Genomic DNA, 20,862 nt, shown 5'->3' on the forward strand with positions numbered 1-20,862 from the left:
GCTAATGCAACATGGCAAATACCGTTTCTCAACTTTGCTAATATACGTTAAGAGAAGATGGCCAATTACATTCAGCATCCCTCCAACCTGCGTTTCCCATCATCCTTCTTCCAACTCTCGCAGGAGACCGCAGACAATCTTAATTTAATCTGCCGGATTTGGGTTTTTTTAATGAGGAAGCAAGGAGGTGCTAAGGCACGTTTCAGTGGAAATGAGGGTGGGTTCTTGGAGGTCAGAGTCTGATTATAGATGATCTTTGATAACCTTTGGTAATTGTTGTAGAGGCTTTGGTGGGAGACGTTTGAGGGGGAAAAATCCCCACCTGATTGGAGTGTATTTAGACTCTGAATGTGATGGGATCCAGAGTGGCGAGGTGACGTCCAATAACAAATCCATGAACACGCCTTGCAGAGGATCCTCATTGTGCTGGTATTAATTACAGCCTACCTTGCTTACATAAATTCACAGACTGTTACCAATTATGGGGCACATTTTTGCTTTTCTCTGTGGTATCTGGCGTCAAACCTAACTCTGAGCGTATGTTGACGTTGAGGTGGAACCAAGCACACACTCTACAGTCGAAGCTTTCCTACGCTGTCCATCGATGATGAGGTTGTTTATACTTCAACTTCAATCCCAGACCCCTTGCCTCAGATTAATACGCTCCTCGTGAAGTAGTCTGCAAGTGATTTGCTCAAACTTAGAGTCCGAAATCACGCGTCCTGCGGGAGTAGGAGTAATTTGCTGTTTGGGAGGGGAAAACTAGAATGTGATTTCAAAACTGCATCTTCAAAGAGCAGTCAGCTCAGCCTTAAATTAGATATACAGCATGATGTATAGAGTGGCGTTAAACCCAAGTAAGGCCCTCAGCAGAATGATTGGATTATACTTGCCAGGTTGCATAGTCTGAGCTCATGCTTTTTCCATTCTCTTATGTTTCTGTCATATTTTTTCAGGGTAAATGAAGATGTGGAATAATGCAGCACATAGCAGCTTTGTGTAGATAACATTTCAGTTTATCTCCTCAGCCCGATCAGAACCAGCTCTTTCCTCTACTACTGCTCAAGAACCAATGGCGGATAGAGGAAGTACTCAGATCACTAACTTTATTTACATAGAAGCCCCAGAGAAACAATAATACGAGAACAATAATATTAGGACAGTACTTGAGAAAACTTAATCTTGGCGAAATGGTTACTGCACATTTGTAATATAAATAAAGTTATATTCCACTTTAAAATATATATTAAAAAATAGGGATTAAATTGCAAGTTAAAAGAAGGAACAGCATCAGATTTTTGTTTTATTTCTGTTTTGAAAGTTGAACAAATGTTTAATCTGTAAATGACACAAGTTAGGAAAAAGAAGAGTGCAAACTTTGCCAGTGCGTGTCTTCGATTCATGTGTGAGTCTCTTGACACAGAGACAAATAAAGGAAATAGTTTCCTGACAGGACTGTGCGGGGGTCTCCGGTTATCTCGCAGTGTTAGTGAGAGAGGGGAAACTGGCACATAGCTCGTGTCAGCGCTGCTAACTGCCTGAGGAAGCGTGATATGTGGCTGCAGTGTTCATGAGAGTCCTGCAGCTGTCTCACCAGTAATGTAGGGAGGAAAATATTCTCTGACTGTTGGCTGAATCTGACAGATGGCTCCTGAACTGAGTGCCGGTCGTAAAACATGGTCATGGGAATGATTTATTGTGTTATTTTATGCCTATAAAGTTCCTTTTTTAAATTGACTAAACAGGGCTTAGCTTTTTACATAACTGTTTAGAGCAGTGATTGTGTGTCTGTTGATTCATTAATACTAATGATAAATTACAATCAAACATTGTTTACACAGTAGTCTGAACTGTACCAGGAAGAGTAGAGATTGGATTATTCTATGGTTGAAATTCTCAACAATTACTGCATGATATAAAGTCTGAAGGATTTCAGGCATTTGGGGGAAAAAATCTCTATTATACCATATAATTATACAATACAGTTGTCTTCAAGTCCAGGTCTGCAATAAATATACTTATGCATTCCACATCTGGACACAAAAAAAAAGGTTCACATATATATTTGAGCCTCGTGTGATTTATCATAAAACCACTCACACACTGACTATAAACTAAAATATGCCGGGGTTAATAGTTTTCTGTTGTCCCTTTCCCTCACATCTCTCCATTTCCCACGCATACCAACATTCATTAGAAAAACTTTAAGTTACATGACGTCAAATCTCTCTATGTGGCTGCTTGCAGATGTATCCAAAGTGTGTTGTTGTTTTTACACGTTAAACTGTTGAGTGTGAAAATGTCAGTGGCCCAATTTCTCACATCATTGGAAAAGTCTTCACCTCTATCCACTTAAAATGTCAGGTTTTAATGTGCAATCACAGAGAAATAATAGATTAAAGTTTCTTTCCCTCTGCTGCAGAAATGACACATGCTTCTAATAAAATCTAATACAGACTACAATGAGTTTGCAGCGCTCATTAATTGTCCAAGCTCCTATTGAATTATTTGTCACAGTTTGTTCCTGGTTTCTTAGCAGACTACCAGTTTGAAATGTAAGCTTTGTAAACCATTTGTTAGAGTTTCAGTGACGTAAGAATGTCACAACATAAGCGTTATGTGTTTCCTTTTCCTTGGAACAATGTTTACAGTTCAAAAGCCATAAAAGTGACCACAAATGGAAAAGGCATGGTATAGCTGTAATGAGTTATCCTTGTGTAGTCACGTCTTGCAGCAGATGGACTGCATGTTTACAGGAACTGTCTGCAGGCAGCACATACAGATCAACACTGGAGGGCAGTAGAGTAACTCTGTTTAATGTCCCTGCTGCCTGAGTCTTGTGCTTATGTCAAATGTTCATGTTATAGCTTAACAAAGTTTGTTTCACTTTTGTAAGACCAATCATCTAGACTTTGACTCTGTATACTCATTGTGAAAATTAGCAAAAGATGTCAAATATACCATCACATTCTTATGTATATGATAAGGCAGGAGTCAGTGTCAGTGAGGAAAAGTGGAGGATAAACAGCTGTCAAGAGTTTAAAGATAAAAAGCTTAAATTACTGTTTGATTCCAGATAGTGAGTTTCTGGGAGTCAAGGTGTTATTCATGTCCCAGCTGAGGCCACCTGCACAGCCAGCCTGGACTGTCGTCTCTCCCTGCGGTGGGAGCATGTGCTCACATATGATCTGGATACATCTGTGGAACTCCCACATCTCTGCCTGGAAAGCTTTGCATAACAATCTTGGGGCTCTCGAAAAAGGAAGGGTGGAGAAAGAGAGAAGAGTAGGGAAACTAAGGGTAAAATGGGTTGAGGCCCGTGATGCATGATGTGGGCCAAGAAGCTGCCAGCGTCCCAGCCGCTCCATGTCTGGCCTGGCACAGCATTAAGCGGGCTGTTTTGGGGCCTGTCAAAAGCTCATCACTGCAAGGAAGCCGTCTCTGTGGGGATGCTGTGGGGGTGCCAGGGCACGGCAGGGGGGAGAAACCAGAGACCCTGCCCAGCAGCTTGCTCATAATGAGGAGGAAAATTCTTATTCTTGTATCCACATTAATGCAACAACAACAATGCACTTTTGTACAACTTTCCCTCCTCAGGAACTAAACTATACACGTTTCTTTTTGTTCACACCCCTCATCTTGCATTTATTAAAACTGAATTCTTTTAAAAGTAAGATTATCTTTACATATTGTAGTTATAGTTATACATCTACCATATAATGTGGATAATCTTTGTGTATTTTAGTGTTCAATAATAGCTTGGGCAGGAAAATAAAATATCAGTTGTGGTAATCAAACAGTGTACCAATCGACCTAGGTAATTTCTTGGCCAGAGTTGTTTGTGACATCAATCCAAAGCTGTCCAGAAACCAGGGCCAATCACAACAACATTATATTGTTTTTCATTACTGCCTGAGTGAAATCATGCCCCTTGATTTGAGAACAATCCCAACTAACAAGCACCAGAAGAGAAAACTCAGCCCTTGGATTCCTGCCAAATCAATTTTACTTGAGAGTCATGAAACAAAACACTCAAAAATATAACAAAAAGTGTCAATGCGAAATCGTTTACTTTTTGTATTGCAGGTACGAAACAGATATGTGTATCTACAGAAAGCTGAAGGACACTTGTTTTCCCACAGCCTCCCAGCTCTGGTGAGTCAGCATAGTAGGCCTCAGCTTTCGGAATAATTCCTATTTGTTTGCATAATTGTGTTCATAAAGTCTGAATTGTACAGATACGTTTGGCCCTGGCTCTTGTGTCTTACAACAATAGTTAAACCATGCAGTACAAAAAGAAAAAACAGAAATCCTCTCCAGTCCAACAATTATGGGGCCTCTATATGGAGTAGTTGGCTCGTTTATATACTGTAATGTTGTGACCATTCCAAGCCATGAGGCCAGGTGTTTTTGATTGCGGTACAGCACGTTGGAGCGCAGACTCTGCAGCACGGCACCGGCCCCACAGGATGCTGGGATAAGAGTTTGATAAACCAGGGGAGAATGAGCTGGAGTGGGAGGCCCATGCTGTTTTTCTGATTTATTTATTAATGTTTTGTTTTCTCTGTAGGACAAAGAGGCAGTTACACCCTCTCATTACACGACTTCCTGCGCTGTGTAAATTAATCCAGCTGAGATGAAACATTTCAGTGAAAAGCTCGTTTTGGATGAAGCAAAGAAAAGGAAAAGGTTGGGTTTTTTAACTTTGTATAAACACTGATAACAGAAATGGACACAGGAATGACTGAACTCTCACTACACTACAAATAATCTGTAGATCTCTATCTGTTCCAGTTAGATAGTTGGGTTTGTGAACCTCCACTTTTTCTTTATTTTCTTTTACAGAATAGTTAACATTGCACAGATAATAAACTGATGTTTAAATCCTCATCCAATCATTATTTATAAGTTTAAAGATCTGGTGAGTTGTTTAAAGTAGCTGTCAGATGAGTGAATGTGACAGTGTTGCCCTCTGGTGGTGGCATTTCTACTTCAGGGACATGTAGTTAAAACCCTCATAATTTAACGTGTGAAAAAGATATCTAATGCAGCTTTGTGTGACCTAGCAAATGTTTATGGTATTGGCAATGATTTTTGTATGAATGATTATTATTCTACAAACATCTGTCCTTGTAATTTAACAAATACCAAAATTGGAAACAAATATAGTTTCATTTCTTTGAACATATCAACAATTTAGCAGCATAGATGTAAACATAGGAACATTCTTGATTGAAAGGTACAGTGTTATAAATGCAGTCACTCAACCGAAGTCATATAAGCTGTGTGTCTTCTTTTTTCTCTGTCAGCATAAAACATAACAAGATGACAAAGAAAGCCATGACAAAAGAAGAATGTATCACACATGTACTGGCCGCAGATGGTCCTGCTTCACTGGTGTAAACATCCTTATGTTAGTCCTACAGGTGCCCATAGCACTACCTAATATAAAGCAGAGTGTGGACAAGTCATGATGACAGAGGAGGAGGAGAAAACAAGGCAGTGCTGATAGTAAACATGTTTTAAAGGCTCTATGGGGGGCGTCTTCAGGCTGGTGCTGCTAGTCAACTTATAGTAGCCATAACAGCAATGCTGGAAAGCACATTGCGTCAAAAATTTTATAAATTAGTTTCATTTAAGAACGCTCCAATAAGTTGTATATCATATTGAGCCTGATATGTCAATAAGCTCCTGATAAATCGGCTGTAGATGTGTTATCCAGACTGTAAAATTGTTTAAGTGGACAGCACATCAGTGTGTTTTAATTACATACAGTAGATCATTTGGTCCCTTTAATGTTTTAAAACTAACAATTTCCAATCTCTTGAAAAGTATTAAGTTAAATTCAGAGCTTTTGTATTGGAATGCATTACGCTTTATGGGTATGCATAATGAAAAAGTATATACTTTAAGCATGATGTGTGATCTTGGGTTGTTTTTATGCCTTGTTTGGTGCTTATTGTTTTGGTCTCGGAGATGATTGCCACTCAAAACTCTGTTTTGATAAACTCCGAAATTGCATTTCGTCAATATTATTACGGCAGATCAAGGCCTCTGTCTTGTAATGACCTTCATCACGTAATTGCTCTGCTGTGAGTACACTTGGTCTGTTTTTGAACATGTAGGTCTGGAGGTGATGACTGTGAGGTCTGACACATGCTGGGAGCAGACAGTGAGTGTAACATGACTCAGCTGTGTAGTCACCACTGTCATTTTGATGCCACCAATTCAAAGTCCGATTTGATTGGATTGTTCATTCATTCATGCATGCATTCATTAATTTATTCATTGTGTTTATACCTCACACAGTGAGCTGGTCATTAATATTTTTTCTTATTTCGTTATAAGTCTCTTCAAATATCCTAAAATACGTTAACCCTGATTCAGCTTGCTACTTGACTGAAAACAACTTAAACTTTGAAAAGCATCATTAACATACAATAGGGCAAAACAGGCATTTTTGTGTGTGGCAAAACTTTAAAAGTCCAACACACAAACACATACAAACAGGTGTTTAATTTAAATGGTTATCAGACTCTGTTCCTGCTTAAATGTATACTTACATTCATTAATGGCACAAAAGCAATTTTACGCTTACTCATTTCCACCAGCAGGCTCTGATTCAACTTGACTGATTCTGTTTGACCACCAGATGGTCTGCAGTGTTTAATGTTCACCTCTCAGAGCTGGCTAAGTTTACCTGATCCCTGATCGTGGATTTGCCTCAAAAAAAGTAGGAAAGTGTTAAACCAGATATTAAACCCACTTTTTAAATGAGCTATACTGTGTTTTTTCTTTTTCCATTGATCTTTTAAGGAAAGATAGAAGTCGCCCTTCAACATCAATCAACGAGAAAGAACCATAATTAAGTATTATTTATCGCAAGTGATCTAAAGACACTTACATGACATCCAAATAAGCAGTGAGTAAGTTATATTATTGTTTTCTCTAGTCCTTTACTAAAACAGCTTTATACGCAAAGCCGTCCCAACAATGTAAACATGATGTAAACACTCTGACAACAGTACAGTAGTCGTAGGACACATGTATGATAGACAGTCATGACTCAGAGGCTTTGTTCAGACTTCGGGCCAAATCCAATTTTTTCCCCAAATCAGATCAGAATCGTACTGACTGACTGTCCACATTACAAATTGCAAGTGACCAGATCTGATCTGCCTGTCCTTTTTGATATGGTCTCATCCACATTGATCTATGGTAACAGGTTACACCCATGAAAAAGGATACAACAGCAAAATGGAAGAATTGTGTCTATATCTGACACAAACAATCTTGTTGAGCAGTCTGTCCATTGGCTTGTTTTACTCCATGTTTGTTTTGATTCTTGCTGTTTTCTTCCACTGACCAAAGTTAGCTTCCGGCTTGCCGTCGCTGTTATTGTCGATGGTGTCGTGTTGCGGGTGATGCAGAAGACACATTGAAGCGACTGAGACATTCAGATTGAGTCGAATCTGTTGGATTCAGATATTATTCGTATTCGAAACCACCTTTGTACATGGTTTGAATCAGATTTGAAAAAAATGGATGTTAGGAGTCATGTCATGTGGCTTTTTATGTCCCGACTGGCGAAAAAAACAAACAACTTACAATCTAGTCGAGCTAAAAATCCGATTTGGAGGTGTAATGTGAACAAGGCCAGAGAGACATTTGCCTAGGCCCTAGACTATACTTGATTTCTGTTGTATTTATGTGAAAAAATGTTGCAGATTCTTCCTTTAACTTTGGGAACCATGGACTCCAGCGTTATGTCACAGTACAGTAGGGTCAATATGTTAATTGAAAATGGGACAATCTATTTAAAAGCATACAAGTTTGCTTAAAAAGTATAAAACATTAAACGTTAAACATGGTACGTTTAACGATGAAAAAAAATAGGAGTAATTAACATTTCAGTGACATTGATTTAAACATGAGGTTAATGGGTAACATAAGGCAACAGCATACATGTTGTTGAATGTGATGAGTCTTCAAAATCACCCTGTCTCATCATTGTGTGTATCCAGTTTCTTTCTTCTTTCTTCAGTATCAGTCTCTTTGGCCTTGAAGGAGTAGAGCTCAACTATAAAGTTCTCCTGGTGGTTTTAGACCCAAGATAAAAGGTAATCTTAATTATAACTCTTTGGCTCAAGAGCAATGAAACAAGGGCGGACACTCTAAATATTCATCTTATGTCAGTCTTGCATGTGAAGTGTGGCCGGTATGTGCTTGGAACAGATCTACACTATATACAAGATTTACAACAAACTGCACTTAGAAGGCTGGTCTGTACAGTCTCAAATCACTGGCACATCGTTGTAAACTCAACCAAACTCCCTCCATGAATCATTATACTGTATAATGATACTGTATATACTGTATATCCCACAATGCTTTGGTGTCAGTGAAAATTTGAAGGAAATAATCTGTCTTTTTTATTTAGAGTGATTTTGTTTTCAATGTATTCTTTAGAGATCCCATAATCTTATCAAAGTTAATTCTGTGTTTTAACAATACAATGGCATTAAGTCTGAAATGTAATTATTCTTCATTAAGTTTCCCACCTTTCTCTTAGATAGATTGTTCAGTATTTTGACTTGTCAGACTCAGGAGTTTATGGCAGGAACAAAAGCTCTTTTCCGTTGAGAGTGCCAGGGTCCTGCTATAGTATTGTGCATGCTGGCTCTCTGGCTGGGCTTGTTGGGGCACCTAAATGGAACAGAGCCATCTATAATGGTTTACGTTTCAGCTGAGAAAAGATCTTTATTAGTGGCAATGTTCATGACCAGTTTGAGCTGCATAACTGTTATTTCAGGATTAATTAATTTCATTATGTACTTGGATCATGTACTTTTTTTTCATAGCCAAGTCTTGCATCATCAAAACTAATGAAGTTTACATTCAATTTAGGAAAAAATATAAATGATGACAACAACAACAAATAACTTCAATAAATGACAAAATGCCGCAGCTGAGTAAATAAAATAAATAAAACACCTACTAAAACCTAGTCCCATGCTATAGCCTACAGATCTAAAGATTTTTAGATAATTTTGCAAAGTTTGCAAACACCAAACCCTTTGCCAGATTAGCACTTTGCTTGAGGTAGAGGGGTATTTAATAAGGTCACATATTATTCATTATACACCTTACCATGTTTTTCTTACACTAATATATGTCTCTAGCCTGCCTAAAAACCCTTTTATTATCAGAGAATTCCATCCTTCCAGTATTTTTGCCTCTCACTGTAAAAAATCAAGCATGGGGCAAGAAAGTCTGAGCTACCCAAGCCCTTCCAGAGGTGCGTAGTCAAACAAAGCTCATTTTTATTTAAATATACAGACAGAAACAGCTTGTTCTGAGCAGGACTTAAATAGAGCTAATCTATGGCAAACAGTGGGAGGCTGAACCAGGAAATTATTCTGTACAGTACCGCAAAATCCAATTTATAACCTTTAATCTGATGAATAAAAAACATTCACACCAAGGTGTTAGAATAAATTAAATGTGTGTTTTTTGTGATACCAATAAATACCTAATTTCACTAAAAAGAAGAAGACAAAAAAGTTTAAAAAAAAAAAGAAAAAAAGTATTGACATTTTGGCGTCCAATGTAGTTATGGAAAACATTGGGAATGGTTTCAAATATGCGATAGCATCTCCATCTTTGAGTGACTTGAATAATAAAGAAAATGGTCACTTGTTTCCCTGAATGCCCTCTCCTAAGGAATTGTCATATCAGAACATTTACAGCAAAGTTCTGTGCACTATAGGCTCAGTCCTCTCGAGGTTTACTTTTTGTTAAGCCCAGCACTGGTACTACAAGACAATCACACAAAACAGAAAACAAATGGTAATAAAGGAACTGGCAAAAGGAGAGAAGCAGCTGTGGCTGTGTCTGTGGCCCAGCGTCCTCTGAGAGTATTCTTTAATCCTGACACCTGCAAGCCATTTCATCATGATTTACAGTGGGGAAAATGCAGGCCGGGGGCAGGGAGGCCAGCAGAGGGACTGTTTTCACAACAAATGATGAGGAACACACTGTTGTTTCTTGCAGCCGAGCATTTGTAGCTTGTTGTTCAAAAACATGGATGGCTAACTGTGTGCGAGAGAGAGGGAGAGAGTCCATTTAAAGATACTTTCAGGGTTTTGGGATAGGATATGTAGTTCAGATGAAGGATCATTAGTGGATCTCTGTTGACCAGAGCAGAAACGTTGCCCAGCTGTGCACCCATAAAGTCTTGATATCATTTGTAGCATGCTTTTACTTACTAATGTCAATAGTTGTGTATGAGTTTGCCACATACTTTGGGTTTGGAGAACCTGAATGAGTTGTATCCTGTGAAGCAGCAGCGCTGATTATTTGTGACAGACACTGCTCACATGTGGTGCAAAGATTTATCTGAGTTGTCTGATCCAAACAGTTTCTGGAGTTTATGTACATACTGGAGTACTGCACATAATAACCAGTTATACCCTAAGATTTCAGACCCTTTAGACTTCATGATATGAAAGTTGTATGTTTACGTTACTCCACATATTCAGACCTCAGCTGTAAAAATAAAAGAAAATGGTTTGAACTTAACACAGGGCTCAGAGCCCAAGTGTGAAAATCAACAAGTCCTACAGATTCCACCACTCTTATCTCTCTATGCTTTAAAATAATGCCGTGTAAATCACAGAAATGGGCTAAGTTATTATTTTGGGCAATTTTTGCCGTGATTGTATATGACGGTTGAAAATAGACAGGAATGAATTGAAGAAGGGAGTTGGATATGGCATGCAGCAGACCCCACCTGCATTGAGGACTATATAACTTTTGTATATGGAGCAATTTAGGCTATGTGCATGACGGAACAATTTAACCTTTCCTTTACACAAAAAACCCATTCACAACGTAGATATCAATATAAATATTAAATGTTTTACATATCAATGTAGCTTCCTGAAGATCTTTATCAGCCAGATTTCTCCAGTGCCTGATAGCAGTGAACGTTATTTAATACCCATCAGCTGACAAATAAATCCTAAAAAAAACCTCACCGGACCTAAAAACATACTGGAACCTCTACAGAGATGCTTAATCACAAAAGTATGTTAGCAAAAAAATGTAGGTAGAACACGAGACTTAGCTTACTTGGTTTTTCATCTTTTCATAAAATGTGATTGTAAATCTGACGTGATGTCATGTACCTTTTATGTTGTAAACTTTTAAGGCATTCTCGATTGTTTTCTGGCAAAGAAGCTGAATACATTCATTATTGCATCTGTAAAATTGATTGCAAAACAGTTTTTGGCTTCTTTTTTTAGTTGCTCTGTTTTGCTCTGCTTTGTTTTGAAAACAAATGTGAAGTTGTATCGCATCAGCACACATTATTCTGTTTTTATGGACAAATTGCTTTTCAGTGTTTTATTGCGCTGATAAAACACTGATGACCTTATATGATCTTATCTTATGAAACATTTCAGCATAACTATAGATGAACAATTCTCACTTGCTCTCTTGCTCTTAATCAGATCATTTCTTTTCATCACTTAAAACTTTACAACTAGTCTTACAGCACTACTAAACTTGCCTCTTACTCTGTCATGGTTTTCTGCTTTGCTTTGCCCACTTCTTTGTTTCTCTTTCTTTTTTGCACTACCTTCCCAGAGATGATGCTGTCATATTTTGAAACATCTCTCTCTCTCTCTGGGTTGGCACCCTCTGTCTCCGCTTCTCTTTTGTTAGGGACCACACAGAGGGATGACATGTTGGAGGCACATCCAGGCTGGGTGGCCCGGCTGCAGGAAAGATGTGGGTGACAGGATCAGTCCTCAACAGACTATGGGAGTAATGCGTGTAGACAGTGTAAAACCAGCCTTTTGGAGACCCGTAGAAAGAGCAACCCTGGCAATTCTGAATAAATGCACTTTGAAAAAAAAGAAGAAAAAAAGAAGTTCTTTGAGAGCCTTGTTTTAGCTGCAGCCTCATGCACCGGACTCCCATGCACTACTAATGTCTTTAAACAACATTGGCAGCAGAAGTAACGCTAATCTATCTAACTTGCAATTCCCACCATTATATAAAGATTCATCCAGTACAGACCATAAAGGTGAAAAAAGGATAACATTAAAGAAATGTGATAACTACAGCGACTTATAAACACTAACATTTAACACATCTTCAAGGAAGGAATATCATTTTGAAAAGTACTTAGTGTCCTTGTCACATGTTAAAACATTTTAAAAAGCCTATCTTTTAAAGCAAAGTTTGCACATAAAGTTTTGTTTTACTTACTGATAGGCTAATCAACATTGAACCACTTCCTTGAAGTTCAAGGAGGCCTGAGAACTTCTTCACCAGAGCTATTAGAAACTCTTTGCAGAAAATGGAGATCAAGCCCCCTCCTGATAATCACCTTGTAGCATTTAGCAAGTACTTAACAAAACAAATGGCTTGTGTGTGTGTGTGTGTGTGTGTGTGTGTGTGTGCGCGTGTGTGTGTGTGCGTGTGTGTGTGTGTGCGTGCGTGCGTGCGTGCGTGCATGCGTGTGTGTGTGTGTGTGTGTGTGTGTGTGTGTGTGTGTGCGTGCGTGCGTGTGTGTGTGTGTGTTCCTTAGTGTGCATGTGGGTGAGAGAGAGATAACCACTGATGCTGGACTCTGTCAAGCTTGAGAGGCTGCAGAAAAACTAGATGAAAAGTGTCATCACTAACAGGCCCCCAGATCCCAGTGCCTTGACAGCCTCTTTATTCATGTCCAGATGAAAGATGGTGTGACCAATGATTGTTTATTTTGTTTCTCTATCTTGTATTGTGTGTTTTTAGTGAAAATGAGAAGTTGCATGGTAAGCTCTGCTTCCTTCTTCTTTTCTCAAGAACTTTAAGCCATGAGAGATAGACAAACAGAAAATACTAAATAGCACTGAAAATGTGAAAATGAAGTGATTACCCTTCCTCAATAAAAAAAGTCACTTGAAAAAAGTATGAATTTGCTCTTTTCTCATTTATTTGTAAAACTGTTTTAATTGTTTTCTTAATTGTAGAGATAATTAGATTCTCAAGACTAAATTAACAAAGCATAATTACCAATGGACAAAACAACACAATATTATAAAAACACATCAGTTTACTAATAGTCAACAAATAATGTCTAAAGCTTAGCTTTTTAAATAATTCTGGAATAATTCTTGAATAAAACATAAAAGTGTGTGTGGTTTGGTGTGTCTGATCAGCATAAAGCACATTAGCTCCCTCTTTAGAGGGGGAGGAGATATAAAGAAACATTAAAACAAATCTGCAGTCACCGGACAGATAAAGACACAATCAGACGTGTGTGTGTGTGTGTGTGTTGGGGAGTGCACCAGTAGGCAGTCAGGTGGTCCTCTGTGCATGCCAGTCAAGCATCTCACCGCCCCACTAACCACCCCGATGCCATTGTGCACTGCAGAAGCTGCATGACTGATGCAACAAAAGAGAAGACATTGATCTTCCAAGACGCCTCGGCTCTCAGCACACTGAACTGTGCGGAAAGAGAAGAGAGCTGATCCTCTCGAGCAGACCGCAACTAAGCTTTGTCTTTTTTTCAAAACGTAGTAGCTCTTAATCCACAGTTCCTGGAGGAGGGAAAACTAGGGAACAAAATACATTTGTGTAACATGCCTTCTGAGATCCAGGCAGACTGTAGTAGTAGTAGTAGTAGTCGTAGTAGTAGTGGTAGTAGTAGTAGTAGTAGTCGTAGTAGTAGTGGTAGTCGTAGTAGTAGTAGTCGTGGTAGTAGTGGTAGTAGTAGTGGTAGTGGTAGTAGTAGTAGTAGTAGTAGTAGTAGTGGTAGTAGTAGTAGTAGTAGTAGTAGTAGTAGTAGTAGTAGTGGTAGTAGTAGTAGTAGTAGTAGTAGTAGTGGTAGTAGTAGTAGTAGTAGTAGTAGTAGTAGTAGTAGTAGTAGTGGCAGTAATATTAGTAGTAGTAGTAGTAGTAGTAGTAGTATTAGTAGTAGTAGTAGTAGTGGCAGTAGTAGTGGTAGTAGTAGTAGTAGTATTAGTAGTAGTAGTAGTAGTGGCAGTAGTAGTAGTAGTAGTAGTAGTAGTAGTAGTAGTAGTAGTCGTAGTAGTAGTAGTGGTAGTAGTAGTAGTAGTAGTAGTAGTAGTGGTAGTAGTAGTAGTGGTAGTAGTAGTAGTAGTAGTAGTAGTAGTGGTAGTAGTAGTAGTAGTATTAGTAGTAGTAGTAGTAGTCGTAGTAGTAGTAGTGGTAGTAGTAGTAGTAGTAGTAGTAGTAGTCGTAGTAGTAGTAGTGGTAGTAGTAGTAGTAGTAGTAGTAGTAGTGGTAGTAGTAGTAGTAGTAGTAGTAGTAGTAGTGGCAGTAGTAGTAGTAGTAGTAGTAGTAGTAGTAGTAGTAGTAGTAGTAGTAGTCGTAGTCGTAGTCGTAGTAGTGGTAGTAGTAGTAGTAGTAGTAGTAGTGGTAGTAGTAGTAGTAGTAGTAGTAGTAGTAGTAGTAGTAGTAGTATTAATAGTGGCAGTAGTAGTTCTCAATTAAGACTTTCACAAACTAAATTCAAGAATTTAAAGAATCTCAGGAACTGAATCCAATGTTCAGTTTCAATATTCAACTTAATTCTTGAAGGAGCAGCTCTCATAACATCAAATACAGAGCTCTGACAGGTGTGGCATTTCTAGTGTACCCTTGAGCATGGTACTTCAGCTCACTTATCACAGCTTCACTCAATTGCGCCAATAAAACAATCCAGCTGCATAAACATGTTACAGAATGTGTGAAATCTAAAACGAGGAGCATCTTTAATTTTCCCCAAATAACACTGTCTACTACAGGGGCCAATAAATCATTATACTCTGTACTTTAATGATTTAAGAGGTCACTTTTTGCCACTATGTGGCAACATGCTGGGCAGAGGTGTTGCTTTTTAAGTGTCTATTACTGTGAAAATCCACTCTCCCAAATGGCAGAATGGGAGGCCCCATTTGGGGTGGTGGCTAAAGGCCTGAGCATTTACACCTGTGTGTGTGTGTGTGTGTGTGTGTGTGTGTGTGTGTGTGTGTGTGTGTGTGTGTGTGTGTGTGTGTGTATGTGTGTGTGTGTGTGTGTGTGTGTGTGTGTGTGTGTGTGTGTTGTGTGTGTGTTGTGTGTTTGAGAGAGAGAGACAGGGGAGGCTCAGCAGTGAGTGGGAGAATCAGCCAGCTGTGCTCTCTTGTGGAAGCTGCAGGGATCGCCTGGAAACCGTCAAATGTCCAATCCCTTTTCTGCAAGCCACTAAAGTCACTCTATCTGCTCATAACTCTCTAATGTTTTAGAAAAACTCTTAACAACTCCTGAAACACACATGTTGCTGTGACCCACTGGTCCTGATTTAGCTGCATTTTAGGCTTTTTTATGTAACTGCAGCTGTAGGATCAGTTTAAGTTGCACTTTACATACAAAACTTTACATCTCAAGATGAGGTCAGATGATAAAGACTCCAGCCAGAGTTTTTTTCCTATAGGGTGTTTGAACTCATTGCTTCACTCAGTACTGTGGGATGTAATTGCTCACCAAATAAGCATTTCTCAGGGGTGCTCAGTCTGTCATTCAGCACAGGCCTGCACAGTGTCCTCTTCTTCTCTGAGGCCTGTCCGACACGTACAGTGGCTTTCCTCTGTCTCCCAGGACTGCCTTACCAGCTGCTTCATCAAGGCTGATTGCTGGAGACATTCCTCTCCCAATGATCTATCCACCTGAGGTGAAGCAGACCTTTGTCTTCAACACTCATTGAGGCGAGGAAACAAAAGGACTCTTCCCGCTGGGGAAACTGAAGGGTTTGTGAAGCAGAAGTTGTTGTTTTTTTTAACAATGATATTCAGTCAAAGAACAAGTACCCTAAAAAGTCACAAGTCTCAAATACTTAACACACCTTCAAAGTCACACTCTTAAAAGATAATACGCTGTGATAGTGTTGTAATGTAGAATTGTAGGTTTTTAAATACAAAACAAAACTAACCTTTAGGATTGAATAACATGTTTAATAACTTTAATATGTTATATATCCATGTCCTATGACTAAGAGGACATTGGCGATGGTGTGAATATGGTGAATACACAAGCACCCTACCAGCAAGAATCCTTGCAAGAGAATTTTGATTTAAAATGAAAATGTTATTTTTGAAGCAAGAAAGAGCCCTGTTCTTATTTGCAAAAACACAGAATTGCTGCAATGTTATTTATACAGAAACTGTTTCATCAGAGGAAAAAAAAAAATCTTTATTTATGACCCCGACAATGACACAAGAATAGGTTCAAGCCCTTCTACATCTGTTTGCAATCCCAGTGTAATGCTATCATCACCTGTTTCCATGGTCCCGGTCACATCTGGCTTGCATTATAGACAAAGAAAAAAGAAAAAAATCACACAAGGTGCATTTTTTCTTCCCCTCTTGGTGTGTGATTTCTTTAGCATTTGGCTTATATTTCTTAAATAGATTACAACAAGAAATTCAGATCTGAGACAGAGCAGAGCTCTTATATAGAGTAGCCATTTGTAAATTTAAAAACCAAACTGCCTCAGGTTCTGAATTACACATAGATCTTTAAGCACTCTGTTATGTTTATTATATTATAATGCTAGTTTACTTACATAACAGAGGGCTCAGTTCTCAAAGCTGGCAGCGTCTGCCTTCAATGCGTTGTAGGTAGATAAATGTAAGTGTACAGTTGTTAACCAAATGGAATCACTGAAATGTGAGTGACAATGATTTTAAAAACATCTTTTTAGGGAACTGGGTGCATTATTGTTTGAATTGTGGAAATTCTGGAGAAGGTCATTAAATACAACAACATTGTAAACTTCTTTTTTTTTCCATTTAAACCCGTTTCCATTTGATGATTACATGTCTAAGGTTTAAGAGGAAGAAACATCTGCTGTATAACACTTTAATCACAGAGACACACACTATAGGATAGTACACAGTGCCCAAGGAAATGTATGTTCCTGCTTCACAACAGTGTGGATCAGTTCTGTCTCTACCGTGGACCCCAGCTGTGCAGCTGGTGCTTTCGGGAAACTGCAGAGAGACAGTGAATTGGAGAGGGATTTTTAACACAATTCTCCCATGTGCATCGAAGGAAGCAGTAATGTCATGCAATTGGGGCCATGTTATCATTGTGTGAATCCTGAAGAGTGATGTCAGAGGAAAAGGAAAACTAGCTAACTCCCAAACTAAGAGAGCAAAGGTCAGAGGCAGGTTGGCAGAGACCCAGATTGGCTTAAAGACTTTCCTTATTCTCTTTTCTTCTTGCTTTCTTTAAAAGCATAGACGTTTCTTCCAAATGGCTCACATGGACAGGATGTTGCTTCCTTTGGCAAATCTGCTTATGAGCTGTGATAAATCCTCATCGAGTAATAGTTGTCATTTTGGGGTTAAAGATAACAGCTTCTTTTAAATGAAATGGATCTGCATTGATGGAATACACCGTCCTAAATGGATGAAACTAAGAAAGAAATGGATGGATGGACAAACTAATTCATTCACTACATTAACGCAAGCTTTTCATCATCTGTAATGAAAAATCAACACTGCTTAATCTATTATGTGACAGATCGTTTTTTGTCCTTAAGCTGTTCTACTCTGGAGGAATATCAGAGCAGAATTATTAGTTGTGTAGTGTGCTCAGCTTTAACATCTCTGAAAGAGTTTGTTGTTATAAAATGAGTCACATGTCACAGAGCAGCATATACAACAGCAAGTCACCAATGGCGGGAAAAGTATCAACCTCATATCTTTTAATATTTACCGGAATCATTATTTAGTTGGTTAAAGGGAGTTGTACAGTTACTCAGCTTTACTCTTCAGCCATGACGTGTAATCATTTATGTTGACATTTATCATTCTTGAGCTCTTAAACCAAGTTATGACTATTATGTATTCTGAAAATATGAAGTAACTTTGTTACCAGAAGACATTTTTATGTAGGTGTTTCCTACGTCAGCTTGGCCAATACTGATTTCCAAACAGCAGCAACTGGAAGTCCAATCTTGCACTGTCGATTAGAATTCATATCTCCCTCCCTTGTGGTTTGAGACCACAGGTACTTACGAAATGTGATAACAGTTCTCTGAATATATAAATATATATATAAATGAGTTTCAGATTACATAATTTACATATTAAGAAATACTGTTCTGTTGGGCAGTGGGCCCATCAGAGAATAAACCTTCATAGAGGCAAATAAGGTGGTGAACAAACACATCTGGAATGACCTACACAAACACAACAATGGACATCATGTTCCTCACACAATTTATATATTGTTTTTATCACAGGTAACAAGTGATTTTGTACTCAAATCAAGCGCACGTGTCATATTGAAGGTATTCTGATACTCTTTGTACCAGGACTAGATTACTGGTGGTTTCATTTGGCTCTAATGACTTGAGGTTGGCCCTGTGTATGTCAGTTTGAGTGATTTGATTAAGTGCTAATTTGCTTGGAAATGTGATATCAATTGGAAAGATAGAACCCAGTACTATTTTGGCAGGGTGCTAATATGTGATTCCTGAAACCTTGGGGGCATTATATACTGTAATTTGGGCATATTCTTATCTGAGATTTGTCCCTTCTTAGGTCTCAGATGTTGTGGAAACAGGTTTTGATTTAGTACATTAAGAGTGTATAGACAAGTAAAGCGCAAAAGGAGTAATGTGAGCTCTGTGGCAGTTTTTGTTGATTACTTAGATCCAGATAACTCCATGCAGCTGCCTTGCCCTTTTGTTATCATAGTTTTTTTATAATTATTAAAGGGACATTTCAGAACAGCAGATTTGTTGGGAAAACTGCGGCTTTCTATTGCTGATTTGACATCTAATAAGAGTATTGGTGTTGTCATTGAGGCAAATGATACTGTGGTGTTTTTCTGTTTGAGCACAGAATCCAGCTTGTCCAATGATCATGCACAACAGTAATCAAAAAAGTCTGTCTTGGTAGGGCCCATGTCCAGCAGTCCTTATTGATGCCTTCATGTTTTTTTTTTCAATACAATGTAGTCACAAGATGGTGAGAAGACAACAGACGGATCTACTGTATCTTCCTCATGCTGCATCAGTTGAGTCTACCAAAGCGGAAAGGAAATTTTGATTTTCTCTTCCCTGCAGCTGACTAACCCTCATTTGATTCTGATGTAAATAAATAAATAATAATAAAGTAAATATGTAAGATTGTGCCATTATATTGAACTGTATCTATTTATACAGGTTATTTTTTCTTAGAAAAAATTGCATTGCCATTAAAAGTAGTGAAGAAAAGCGTGACTTGGCACCTAATTTGTAACTTTATAATAAGAATAAAAGTTTCATAATCCACCAGTCCTTGAGTCTACAAGCTGCCAGTAAGAAAAGATAAGTAAGTTAAAAAAAAAAGGGGAAAAAAGAGTGAGGTGTTCTCCACGCTAAAAGTTGGATTGTGAAACAACTGCTTATTAAACACTTTAATTAAGGTGTATCTGCAATAATTACTTGGGCCATAGTTTACAATAATGGACTTATTTGTTATTTTCAGCCTCTAATCAGTTCAAAAAATCCCCCCTAAATTATTGCCTTTGTTGAATCATTCCTGCTTTTGTGAATCATTTGAGTAGATCATATTTATAAAAGTACAGAATAAGCTGCAGGATAGCAGGCCCTACATGCTGCCGGTTACAACATCACAGCACTAAATTGTTGTAAACATAGTTACTGATGTAGTTCCGTGTTTGTATACTTTGGATTGTACAGTTATTCTTTTGGTCTAGAAGAAAGATTCATTTATTTTCAATTACACAATCAGAAGACGCTTTTTCTTGCTTGTTTAAAAACTGTCATAAACAGTTGTACTCCAGTTTTGAAAATGTTACAGTATATGTAGAGGGGAAGTTTTTACACAACAGATTTGATTGGCTGCAGACTACTGGATAAATAAACTCTACCCTTTTGTGGAAAGTGTGGGGATGGATACTGCTGAACTTGCTGAAAACAGAAGAAGAATATGCTGTTTAAAGTTTTCAACATAATTATTTGCTTGTGTTGCTAACAAAACAAAAATACTTCATGATGATGATATATCAGCAGCAGACAAGACAATGTGTGTAACATTTCTAACCTTTCAGGATTTCGGAAATGTATGTCTTCTGTGTGTGTGTGTGTGTGTGTGTGTGTGTGTGTGTGTGTGTGTGTGTGTGTGTGTGTGTGTGTGTGTGTGCGTGCGTGCGTGTGTGTGTGGGTGTGTGTGTGTGTGTTGTGGAAGCAACAAAAGGGGTTCAAGACTTGGGTGAACTTTATGCACTACCTTGAGGTTACTCAACAAACTGTTAAAAAAAACATAACTTGTATAACAAATTATTGAAGGTATGATTCTAACCTAAAGTAAACGTGGAGGGTAAAAGCCCACTCCATGAGCTTTTATGTCACCTTTCTTTTTTTCTGTTCTGCCCACAAACTCTCAATACTGTTATCCACAGCATCAGAGCAAGAGAGAAGAAGAAATAAATCATAAGCTTACATCACATCCATACGTCCGTCTTTGACTCACACTAGATCTTATAGACAGATGGAAACTATTTCAACATCATTAGTGCCTGTGAGCATTATGATCGTTACACTGACTTCACCCTGGAGGCAGGCCGAGGGTTATTTTTGTGGATACTCTTTTTTTTTTTCAAACCCTCCTGGCGTTCACAAACAGTTCCTGATGATGCAAATATGATGGAAAGTTTGTGATGTATGACCATATTGGAGAATGTGTTATATACAGACATTTGTGTTATATACAGAAGTTAATATATATAAGCCTAAACAATTAGGTGTCTCCTCCTTTTTAGAGGATGAGTATTGAAACCTCCTTTTGGGTCATTCAGATGGTGATCATCATC

This window comes from Symphodus melops (genome assembly GCF_947650265.1).
Source record: "Symphodus melops genome assembly, chromosome: 3".
Classification (NCBI taxonomy): domain Eukaryota; kingdom Metazoa; phylum Chordata; class Actinopteri; order Labriformes; family Labridae; genus Symphodus; species Symphodus melops.